The 12594-nt window shown below is 42.9% G+C and overlaps 1 long non-coding RNA gene across 2 annotated transcripts in view; it reads right to left on the reverse strand.

The window, feature by feature from the left end:
• Positions 1 to 364: 364 nt before the first annotated feature.
• The window catches only part of LOC105487403 (uncharacterized), a 59035-nt gene continuing 46805 nt past the window's right edge, over positions 365 to 12594 (reverse strand). For both annotated transcript variants that reach the window (XR_011623167.1, XR_011623166.1), the window contains 4 exons: positions 10477 to 10648; positions 8244 to 8332; positions 2382 to 2522; positions 365 to 733 (listed from right to left, as the gene is read on the reverse strand). This is a non-coding gene — a long non-coding RNA (uncharacterized lncRNA). The remainder of the gene's footprint in view (positions 734 to 2381; positions 2523 to 8243; positions 8333 to 10476; positions 10649 to 12594) is intronic.

Raw genomic sequence — 12594 nt, forward strand, 5'->3', positions numbered from 1 at the left:
GGATCCAGCCAGTTTGTTTTCATGATCAAAGTGCAGGTCCCTGATGTCCTGACTCTATTATTCTCCACTGTAGAAGTAAATGCAAAAGTATAATCTAAAGAGCTTCAAGACATCAGCCAGTGTGCATTGCATGGGGCTGATACAGCAACCCCCATCTCAGATTCATCTCTACTCCAGGTGCTCAAACGCTTGAACACCTGTTAAGTTAGCCAGTTGTGTGAAATCAGCATACGTCTGCAATGAGGAGAAAATGGCATGAGAAATATGGGGGAAACCTGCTTCCCTGGGCTCTTGTATCATGTGTCCACCCCCGGGAACCTTCCCTCAGCTGGGAAAAAGAGGAAGGCCAACCCAAAGTCTTGGTTTGATCATTTATTTAGCTAGGTGACTGTTCCCAGGCTGAGTTTCCTGTTATTAGAAATAACGAGCTGAGAGGTAGAATGTGATGAAGATCAAAGGACATGACATAGGGGAAAGTGCCTGAATAACGCTCACATTCATCCATACAACACATTGGATTGGAAGTGGAGGTGACAGCAGCACTTTCTGAGAAGCTGCAGTAGAGTCTGTCTAGTTCATGGTAGTCGTTATGCTCAGACTAAAGAACGGAGAAATCCTGTACCAGCTCTCCAGTTTTGCAGTGAAGATCCATCAGTTTTGTCACACTGTCTTCTACATTACTGGCCCCACTTGCTGATGCGATGTCTGTCTTCTAGTCAATTCTGCAGAAAGACTAGAAATGAATAAATGAACACACTGTAACAAGCCTGCTTGTTTTCTTGACCTCTTTTAGAATGACATAAGCCAGTGGATTTTGGATTCCATCAGGAATACAAAATAATCCCTATGATTCTGTTTTTTATGTCAAACTGATAGATGATTTTACCCACCACAGAACCAGGATTTTGATAGTCAGCAGACTGAATAAGCATGCAGACATGATGGTGTTGCTCTACAGTCAGTAGGGCATGAATTTTCAAAGTGTTCTTTCCTGCAGTAAAAAGACAGCCACAAAGTCTTTGATGCTTCTTTCATGGAAAGGTAAAGTTTAGTCTCCATCCTTTGAACTGGGTTAGGCTCTGTGATTGCTTTGCCCAAGGGTGAAGAAATTGGAAACTTCTATTTCCTCTTTTGGACACTCTCTGGGAGCCCTGTGAAATGCTGAGAGCAGTTGCCATGCCAGAGAGGCCATGGCACCACCCACTCTTCAGTAGTCTCAGTTCACTCCAGTCATCTGGTCATCTCTACTATGTTAGGTTTGTTGGTTTATTTTTTTTTTTATGGCTGCTATACAAATTGCCACAAACTTGGTGACTTAAAGCAGCACACATTATTTTCTTACAGTTCTGGAGGTCAGAAGCCCAAAATCAATTTCACTGGGCTGAGACCATTGCGTCAGCAGGGCCTTGCTTCCCCCAGGGGTTCTAGAGAAGAACCTGTTTCCCTGCCTTTTCCCAGCAATGACAGCAGAACTCCATATATTCTTTGGTTCATGTCCTCTCCCACCATCTTGGAAGCCAGCAATGTGACATCTCATGTCAGTCCTCACAGAGCCTTTTTCTTCTCTGTAGTGAAATCTCCCTGTCCCTTCCTCTTGTAAGAACACTTCTGATTGCATTTAGGGTCCACCCAGACAATTTAGGATGATCTCCCCATCTCAGGATCCTTAATCATGCCTGCAGAGTCCCTTTTGCCATATGAGGTAACAGTCACAGGTTCCAGGGATTCACATCTGAATATCTCTGGGGACCATTATTGGGCCCACCACACCCTCTGAGGCACCATATCTGTGCAGGAAACTGTCCTCCATACCAGCCCACCTGCCAACTGAATCCACCACCAACCAAGCACAGTTCATGCCACCTGGAACAGAAGAGCCTTCCAACTGAACCCTGCCCAAATCCCTGACCCATAAAAGCAAGAAATATAATAAAACGGTGGTTGTTTTAAGCAACTAAAGTTTTAAGGTAATTTGCAAAATAGCAAACTGGAACAAGTACTAATGGGTCTCTGTGCACAGGTTTATCCAATGATAGAACCATGTATCTTTGAAACAACTGTCAGGGTCAAGAATGCTTGGAGGAATATCGCGGTTTTCTCCATTACCACTGCTTGAGATGAGGGAAGTGAAGGGAATTGAGGCTCCTATTCTATTAATGGGCTTGGTTCTAAGCAGGTGAAAAACATTCGAACGTCTTATCCTATTTCTTCTCTAGACTGTTTTTCACCCTCTGCTTAGCTTCATATTTTCCCTCATGTCTAAAGTAAAGACATGCTTTCTGAGTAAAATGGAAATCATGGGTCTGGGGAGAAGCATTTCAGCTTGCTTTCTTCTCATTTCAATCTCTGACCTCACAAGCAGAAACAAGTTGCCCACGCACCTGTCTGCGAACCACCACCACAGCTGCTCTTCCCACTCCCAGCTCCGGCGGGTCCTTCTTGTGACCTGGTGAAGCCTGCCAGGGTGTTTTTAATATTGTAGGAGATGAGTTGTCCTAATAGCCTCTGCCCTTCCTCTGTCACTGTGGGAACAAAACATGCTTTCTAATTTTCTTGTTTGGAAGACTGAAATCCTGGATGCTGACTCTTAAACATGCTGTATGAATAAATACTCCTAAACAGTTTAAAGCAGTTGAGGGTCTGTGTAAAATTACAAAGGACTTCCCACATAAATTACTGAGTTTGTTTACCGGAGCTTGAGTCAGGACATTGTGTTCCTTGCAAGGCACTTCATTTCTTCATGAGCACAGATCATTTATTTACTTAGAGAGACATCCATGTCCCCAGGGGTTGTGGAGGAAGAAGACACATGTGAAGGCAAGTAGGATGTTTTCATAGCCTGACCTAGGCCACCGTAGGGGTCCTAATGTCTGCAGACATTAGCCTGGAACCCATGCTAATTCCACTCCCCACTTCAGAATCACAGCTGATAGAGTTTAGAGTCATCTCCTACCACAGTATTTGCACATCACTAGATAATTTACAAAAACTCTCCCAAGAGAATGAATACAATTTACTAGTGAACCTGGTAGAGAGGTGAGAGTATTTTGAGGACAGGCACAAAAAAAATACTGTTTGCTGAATGAATGAATGGACACCCCCACGTTCTGCAGACTGGACTTACATATTATCCTACTATTTGTCTATAGTCTTAAATTCAACCACTGTCTTTCAGGGTGAAAAGTTAGAGTCAGACTCCTAAAATCATTTTGAAGAGTGGCTGTTTGCCATTTTTTTCCTTCTCAAGGAATGTTTGTTAAGGTCAGGGGAATATTGAGAGTGATGGCTAATTTCTCTTTTACCCACTTTAAGCACTACTAAATTTTGTTTCATGCACATTTTTTTTTTCATGCACATATATTGAGCGTGTGATATGTGCTGGCCACAGTGCTGGATCTAGAGTGTGTTGTGGACCAGACTAGTATGACAAAGCATCCTAGTTTGCCCCAGCTGAGGAGTTCCCAGGACACTGGACTTGGAGCTATAAAACTAGGGAAGTTCCAGGTAAACTGGAAGGAGTTGGTCACCCCTCTCCCATCCTACCATTTCTGGTAGAAAACAGAGAATTTATATAGTAAACACAGAATTACAATACAATCATGAGGCTGGACATGGTAGCTTACTCCTGTAATCCCAGCACTTTGGAAGGCAAAGGTAGGCAGATCACTTGAGGCCAGGAATTCAAGACCAGCCTGGTCAACATAGTGAAACCCCATCTCTACTGAAAATACAAAAATTAGCCAGACATGGTGGCACACGCCTGTAATCCCAGCTACTCAAAGGCTGAGGCATGAGAATTGCTTGAACCCAGGAGGCGGAGGCTGCAGTAGGCCAAGATGGTGCTACTGTACTCCAGCCTGGGCGACACAGCAAGACCCTGTCTCAAACAAAACAAACAAACAACAAACAAACAAACAAAAGCAAACTGTGAGATAAGTTGAGAAAAGAAAGGAGAAAGGGGTCCTAGTTTGATGCTTAAGAAAGTTTTCCGCAAAAGAGACACTTAAGTTGTTATTAGAATAATCAGTAGAAGCTAGCTAATAAAGTAAGAGAAAACCCATTCCAAGAAAGCCCACAAATACTTGTGAAGGCCTTGATGGTGGAGAAAGCACAGTGAGTGCAAGGAAATAGAACACATTCTCTGTGACTGGAGTGCAGGAAAGAAGGGAGAAACTGCCTCAGGCCAGAGTGTGAAGGCCTCTGTACCTAGCATTATGGATTCTAGATTGTACCCTAAAGACAACGGGAAGTCATTGAAAGTTTCGGAAAAAGAATAAAGTCTTCATGTCATCAGGTTTCACCCAAGGCCTCTGCTATCAAACTCTTCATTTTCGTGAGGGGCAACCCTATCGGTGCTAGCTCTGAACCAAAACCCCTTTCAGGCACAGTGAAATGAGCTACTCCTCTTTTCAGCATCAACAAAGTGAAATATGCATGGAAAGGAGCCAATTTTAAATAACTAGTGATGGGTAAGTGTGAACTGCCCATGCAGACTTTTACTGCTACTTCAAAACACTCTGGAATTCATCCAATTCACCCCATCCTGTAAAAAGGCCCAAACTCTCACCCAGGTGCAGCCCACAGTGACCCCAGGCTCCCAATCACCCCCATCCCACCCCTCCATGCCTACTCTGCTTTCTGGACCTCTGCATGGTGGACAGTTTCTTTTGCCCTCAGCCTTTCCAAGTGTGTCCATTAACAGAAGGCTGGATTTTCCTAGGTCACTGTCTCAAAATATGGTGCCAAGACATTAACATCACCTGGGAGCTAGTCAAGAAAGCAAACTCTTGGGCCCCTTGCAGACCTACTGCCTTAGAATCTCTGGGGTGGCTCCCACAGCCTGCGTTGTGGCAGGCCCTCTAGGTGATGGTGATGCACACCTGGGTTTGAGAAGCACTGTCCTGGGCAAAACTCTGGCTTCCCAGCTGGCTCCATGCTGGGTGCTGCTTTCTCCCCATCTCACTGACCAGGAAGAGTGGGAACAACTCCAAATCTAGTCCTCTCCGCTTCCTCACTTTTTCTAAACATTTCCTGCACCTTCATGGCAACCTCTAGCCCATTGACCTCACTGCCTATCTGAGGTCTGTTGGTGTGTTCTCTATGTACCTGACTTCCTATTTGGCCATGATCCTCTATGACCAACAACTCTCTTACCTCCCTTATCAACAACTCAAACTCCCTCTCCCCGTGACCTTCCACTCTGTCCGCCTTTCCCATTCCTCATTTCCAATGAATGCAACTCTACTTTCTCTGCCTTATTCCCAATCGCTGAGCTGTATTACAGTCAGTCAAACAACCAGCATTTCATCAAGGGCAGGCCCTCCACACCTACAGCACCTTGCCTTGCTTCCCCTCCCTCTTTCCTTCCATCTCTCCTGCCTTCCTTCCTCTGTTCATTCCTTCTTTCCTTTCTCTTCTCTCCTCCTCTCCTCTTCTCTTCCCTTCCTTTTTCGTGTTGGTTGGTTCCCTGTTGAATTCTCCCCAGCAGCTCTCTCATTCTCAAGCCCCCAAACCATTCTATAAAAGTCTAGACAGGCGGGGCGTGGTGGCTTATGCCTATAATCCCAGCACTTTGGGAAGCTGAGGCGGGTGGATCACCTGAGGTCAGCAGTTCAAGACCAGCCTGGCCAACACAGTGAAACCCCGCCTCTACTAAAAATACAAAAATTAGCTGAGCTTGGAGGCGGGCACCTGTAATCCCAGCTACTCGGGAGGTTGAGGCAGGAGAATTGCTTGAACCTGGGAGGCAGAGGTTTCAGTGAGCCCCGAGATCACACCATTGCACTCCAGCCTGGGCGACAAGAGTGAAACTCTATCTCAAAAAAAAAAAAAAAAAAAAAAAAGTCTGGATGAAGCCTTCTCGTAACCAGGAATGTTCCAGTGAAGTCCATAGTCTCCCTCAGAATCACCTGGGAAGTTTGCTAAAGATGCAGGTTCCTAGTCCAAACGGTGGAAGTCTAGTTTCCTCTCAAAATGCTCCTTTAAATATTTGAATATAATTAGCACATCCTCCCTAGGGTTTGTCCTCACCAAGTAAAATACATCTATTATTCCAGGCATTTTTCTCACATGCTACTTATTGGACCTTTTATATAATTCTCGCTGCACTCCTGGGTAGTTTCTGGTTTTCATTCTCCCTTTTAAAATCATTGCAAGGTCAACATTTCCATCTTTCTTTTGGCTTTCCCTGCACAACATGTTACCTTGAGCAAAGGACCTTCTCTTTCCGGTTCAAGCACATTTTGGAAATGTACCAATTTATTGGTTAAATATAGTTATCAAATGTGGTCAATCATCATAGTTGCTTTAGAGAACTTTACAAAAAAATGTTCAGGGGCCAAACCCTCACCTCACTGGCTTAGAAATTTTAAAGGGTAAAGCAGGGATGCCTTAAATATCTCTAGGGATTTCTGTTAACCAGCCAGCCCTGACGCACTACTGACCTAGGCCTTTGGGAAAACTTCTGGTATTAAACTCTGGAAACTGCCTCTGTCTCAAATAATTCTTTATCCATTTAAGAATGACAGAAGAAAACATACTAAATGAGAACATGAACTTCCTTGGGTATTTAACAAGAAACTGAAGCCAGAGTATTTCTCTCTCTCTCTTATTATTCTTTTTTTTTTAACCAAGTATTTCTTTTTTGGTTCATCTCCCCAGATTATAGAGTTTTTCAAACCCCATGGTATTTTTGATGTATAATTCCAAGTAGAAATATCATTAGGCAAAAATTTATTAATACATCTTATCTCATTTAAAAACCATCACAGGAAATTGTCTTTAAAAAATCTTTGGGGCCACATGTTAGTATATCACAACAGAAAGCTTTGCTTTGAAGTTATTTTTAAAAACCTATCCTTGGGACTTTCCATGGGAAACTAATTTTAGAAACCTATTCATAACCCAAACCCATTTCTCCCTTCTTTCTCCCACTCATTATAACTATAAATCCTAGAAGTAGCTCAAGAGGCAACCAAAGGAGAGCCGTGAAAGGGGGTAAGATGAAAGCCACCAGGTTTGGGGTCCCAGGACTGGACGAACATCACAGGGGCAGGACACCTTACATCCTCCCAACCAACCCAGGACTCAGACCTGCTGACTCAGACCCAGCATTTCCCCATCCCAACCTAGTAACAGAAGGCAGCCCAGGAAGCCTCATTTCTCTGCTGGAATATATAGGAATTCCTCCTGCAATAGGAGGCAAACCTGCACCATTTACTATGGCAAGGGGACTAGATGCCTGATCCCAGAGCCTCGCTAACAATACCAGAAGAGATGCTCTCCTACCCTGCAGGGCTTGAGACTCCTCCACCCCAGTGAGAAATACCAGAGCAGCAATTAGCTGGTCAAGGAAGCCCCGTCCCCATTCCAGTGGGAACTTCCCTTGCCCACCAAGGTACACATGGGGGAGGCTTCCCTGGGGAAGCCCCTCAGCTCCTCTAGCAGCCCCAGCAGGAACTGGTGAGAGCCTTGCTGGCAACATATAAACCAAGCAGACAAATAACACCACAAAATCTCAGAAAATCAAACTACTGGCCGGGTTCGGTGGCTCACGCCTGTAATCCCAACACTTTGGGAGGCAGAGGTGGGTGGATCACCTGAGATCAGGAGTTCAAGACCAGCCTGGCCAACATGGTGAAACTTCATCTCTACTAAAATACAAAAATTAGCCAGGTGTGGTGGCATGTGCCTGTAATCTCATCTACTCGGGAGGCTGAGGCAGGAGAATGGCTTGATCCCGGGAGGCAGTGGTTGCGGTGAGCCAAGATCGCGTCATTGCACTCAGCCTGGGCAACAGAGTGAGACTTGTCAAAAAAGACGGAAAGAAAGAAAGAGAAAGACAGAGAGAGTGAGACAGGGAGGGAGGGAAGGATGGAGGGAGGAAGAAAGGAAGGAAGGAAGGAGGAAGGAAGGAAGGAGGGAGGGAGGGAGGGAGGGAGGGAGGGAGGGAAGGAAGGAAGGAAGGAAAGAAGGGAGGGAGGGAGGGAGGGAGGCAGGGAGGCAGGGAGGCAGGGAGGCAGGGAGGAAGGAAGGAAATTAAGCTACTGTTGGAACTACAGCCTACCAAATTAAGCAAGGCCCTTGAGAACTAACCTATACAAGGCGACTACCTGCCAAAATAAAAATATTTAAATGGGATCCACTGTCACTCAACATAATAGCCAAAATGTCCAGGATACAATAGAAATTGCCCGTTACACCAAGAAAATCACAACTTGAATGAGAAGAGGCAACCAACTCACATCAACATCAGTTGAATCCAATGCTGGAATGATCTGAAAAGGATTTTAACTCAGCCATCAGAAAGCATATAAGCAATCCATCAGATTCTCTGAAAACAAACAATAAATTAGAAAATCTTAGCAAAGAGAAGGGAGTTATTTTTGTGAAGCCACATGGCAATTATGAATGTGGAAAAACAGACTAACAAATAAAAATCTATCTATAAAGAAATTCAAGAAAATATGAAACTAACTTTTAGAAACATTATTCATTTTATAGCTCCAGCTCTGGGGACTCAATAAGGCTGAATAAGATTTTACGGATCGAACCCATACCATTGCAACTTCTTCATGTAAGTTTAGGGTCCAGAAATGAGCAACATTTCAACAAGTGGCACAGAAAGGGAAATGTGGAGGGGGAAAATAGAATAATGTCTAAAAAACACCAAAAAAAAAAAAAGAAAGAAAGAAATTTATTCTACAGGTTTTTCAGTGATTCTGAACCTCACTGATGGTCATCTTGTTTCAGGATGCCTGTCAAAACAACAGAGGCTCGAGCCCACCCTGGTGATTCTTTTTCCATGTGTCTTCCCTGGGTCCTGCATTCATATGTTTAGCAAGCTTCTTAGGAGATACTGAGGCAGCCAATACATGGCTTGATTTGGGAGAACCAAACCTAAGAAACTATCACTCTTGGATGTAATGCCCATCCAACTTTTAGCCCTTTATATAAGACTATGAGTCCTAAAAGCCAGACGTCTTGACAAACCTCACTTGGGTCATGCAATAAGATATAGCAATCTCAAAAATTCTATAGTATAAGCTTTTCTTTCTTGCTTTCCTAAGAGTTACCATCATCCATTTTCCTATGACCCCAATAAGGTAACTCAGAGCTGTATTAGAGGATAGTGTTTCGTTATGTGAACCTCTCTAAATCATTTCTCCAGAATAAACATTGATATAGCAGAAGGCTAATAATGTGGTTATATTATGTTGCAGGTGTCACTGGGTGGTTGGAAAATCCTATTTTGCAGTGCATAAAAGGTTATTTGTTATGGCTGTTCAGTGATATCCCTTTCTACATTTAATCACAGGCCCCAACTTTTAAAATACTGGAGCTAGTTGGGCACGGTGGCTCACGCCTGCAATCCCAGCACTTTGGGAGGCCAAGGTGGGTGGATTACAAGGTCAGGAGACTGAGACCACCTTGGCCAACATGGTGAAACCCTATCTCTACTAAAATATAAAAAAGTTAGCCGTGTGTACTAAAATATAAAAAAGTTAGGCAATGCATGCTTGTAGTTACAGCTACTCCGGAGGCTGAGGCAGGGGACTCGCTTGAACCCAAGAGGCGGAGGTTGCAGTGAGCCGAGATCGCGCCACTGCACTCCAGCCTGGCAACAAAGCAAAACTCCGTCTCAAAAAAAATTACATAAATAAAATAAATAAAATAAAATAAAATATTGGAGCTAAACTATTTATGACTAATGGCTGAAATTTTTTGGCAAAATATTAATTTGACAAGAGAAGTTCTTTCTGCATCTTATTTTGTTGATAATGGAGTTCTTAAACTGGGCCTTGGATCTTGTCCTAAATGGTTGTTTAGCTTTTTGGGAGGCCTTTGTCTTGGATCCAACTCAAACTTCATCCTCAAAACCAAAAACTCAAGAGAGTCCTTGATTAATACAACCCATTGTCATTTTCATTCATCAGTTTTAGTCACAATGGTAAGTAAAGAGGTGCTGTAGCACCATTTTATGGGCTCAAAATAAAGTCTGTTAGACATTTTCAGGGTCCCATTTCTTGTTCAACAATTATTCTTTCCTTTAAAAAAAAAAAAAAAAAAAAAGGATCCCGATGATAAACACCTTTCCACGAAGGTACCTTGTCAGATAGTGGGACATTTCTAAATAACATGTTCCCAGATTCGATCAGGCTTGTTTTGTCTGGCAAATGAATTATGTAAACCTTATCCACCAGAAACTGTTTCAAGTCAATTAATTGTTGTAATTACTTAAGATTTCTTTTTAATGAATATGGCTCTCCAGGGATTCGATGATATCCTGTCATCTGTAGGGCCTGATAAATGAAATGTGATTTGTGGCTCACTGCAAACTGAACCCTTGTACTTGAGCAATGTCTGCTTCCTGCGTGCTCGTTAAATGGAAGAAATGCCCTTGATGGAGGCAGGGACATTCATTATAAACAGTTCCCAGTTAGCTTGAAAGTGAGGGGCTGAATTGACTATACTCACCCTTCTTGCTCTCCTTCTCTCCTCCCGTCCCTTTGGAAGGGAATTAACCAAGCCCATGACCTCAGTGAAGCTGCACATCATAATCATCATCAGTCTCACCATTCTGTCGCTCATCTCCATTAGGTTCAATAAATTGAGGTCTCGAACAGCTATATGGGGATGATCTTGGAAGCTAATATAGAAAGCAAAGGATTATTTTTTCACCTCTGCTGGCTCTCTCTTTCTCTCTCTCTTTCTCACTCTCTCTCTCTCTTCATCCCGCCCCCAACTAATATTTCTCTCATTTTTAAGGATTCATCTCCCCAAGAGTTGATAAAGTAGGGTAATTTCTCTCTTTCAGGGCCACTCCATTTCCCAGTGATTAGTAAACTAGACTATAGCTAAAGAAAGGGAATCTAAAATGGTACAGCAAAGTTCTGGAAACCAGTCCCAATTTTCAGAAATATGGGCACCCTCTATTCTAGCAAACAAAACTCTGTAATGAAGCACAAATTTTCAACTTATCTCTTACCTTCAGTGATTTTATTCTTGCCCAGCGAAACATTTAGTCTACCCCAATAAAGTAATGTTTTTCTGGGACATTTCCATTTGGTGGAACTCATAAAGTATGTGTTCATAAAGAGGCTTCTAGTCAAAATTTAGAGAGAGGATTAAAATAAACGAACATTAGTGAGCCCACCACACTCTAATAGAACTGCATCGCTATACTCATTGTCTCAAACCAAACGTTTTTTGATTCACAACTGAAAACAGTCAAATTGGAAATATTACAAGTAAAAGATATGTTTTCTTTGAAATTCATCACTTTTGCTAAAATTTGTGCCACTGGATTGTGTGAAACTGGTTACAATGCATACCTGTAATAAAACTCTCCAACCAGAATTCTAAACAGTTATCAATTACTATCCCTAAACAGCAATGTTTGTTGATTTGAAGTGAATTAAGGTTTCACCTTCTTTATTGCAGACTGTTACCATTCCCCTACAAATTCACTAGTTTTAACCAAATTTAAACAGGAAAGATCTTCTAGTAGACAAACATTGATTTAAGACTATAAGGCTTTTCACAATGGCATATCTTGCACTGCCTTAAAGTCATAACTCTAGGAAAAAACTAGGAATACCAAAGACATTTGAAATTAAGAAATTTGTTGACATATTCATTCAATCAGCAAATACGTATTTAGTGACCGATAAAGAACCAGGCACTTGTCTAGACCTTTTGGTGACAATGGTGAACCACCACCTTGATCACCCCGTTTATTCAATGTTTACCACAAGCCAAAGCACTGTCCCAAGAGCTTTGCAAACAAGACATACTCCCTGTCCTCAAGGACTCACTAAGCCTTTAAACAATCCTTTGTTTAAATAAAGATTTCACAAGACAGACCAGCTAGATTGCAATGTGCAACTTGACTGCCGTTGTAAGGTGAGTGCCCAGATGCAACAGTTGTTAGTTATTACTTATTTTTTATTTATTTATTTTTTAAGACGGAGTCTCACTCTGTCGCCCAGGCTGGAGTGCAGTGGCACAATCTTGGCTTACTGCAAGCTCCGCCTCCCGGGTTCACGCCATTCTCCCGCCTCGGCCTCCCGAGTAGCTGGGAATACAGGCGCCGCCACCACACCTGGCTAATTTTTTGTATTTTTAGTAGAGACGGGGTTTCACGGTGTTAGCCAGGATGGTCAGATCTCCTGACCTCGTGATCTGCCCGCCTTGGCCTCCCAAAGTGCTGGGATTACAGGCGTGAGCCACCGTGCCTGGCCTAGTTATTATTTATTACCTGTACTGGGTAAGTACCTATTGCTGGTCATTTATGCAGATGGTACCCTCATGGCAAAGAGCTGCCCCAGTTCTGGGCCTGATGCCAACACCCACTAACTGCATGGTTTGGGGCAAATTATGGTAATCTCTTTACCTCTGCTTCCTCCTCTGTCAAAATGCAAATAATATCCATAATGATGATGATGATGATGATGATGATGATACCTACCTCTTAAGATTTGTGTGAATTCAGTCATTTCATATAAGCACTTTGTGCCAGGGACACAACCACTAATCAATAAATTGTTTGTTATTGTTACCATCATCACCGCCAGGCAAGTTAAGTATTATTGT

This window comes from Macaca nemestrina, chromosome 5, assembly GCF_043159975.1.
Source record: "Macaca nemestrina isolate mMacNem1 chromosome 5, mMacNem.hap1, whole genome shotgun sequence".
Classification (NCBI taxonomy): domain Eukaryota; kingdom Metazoa; phylum Chordata; class Mammalia; order Primates; family Cercopithecidae; genus Macaca; species Macaca nemestrina.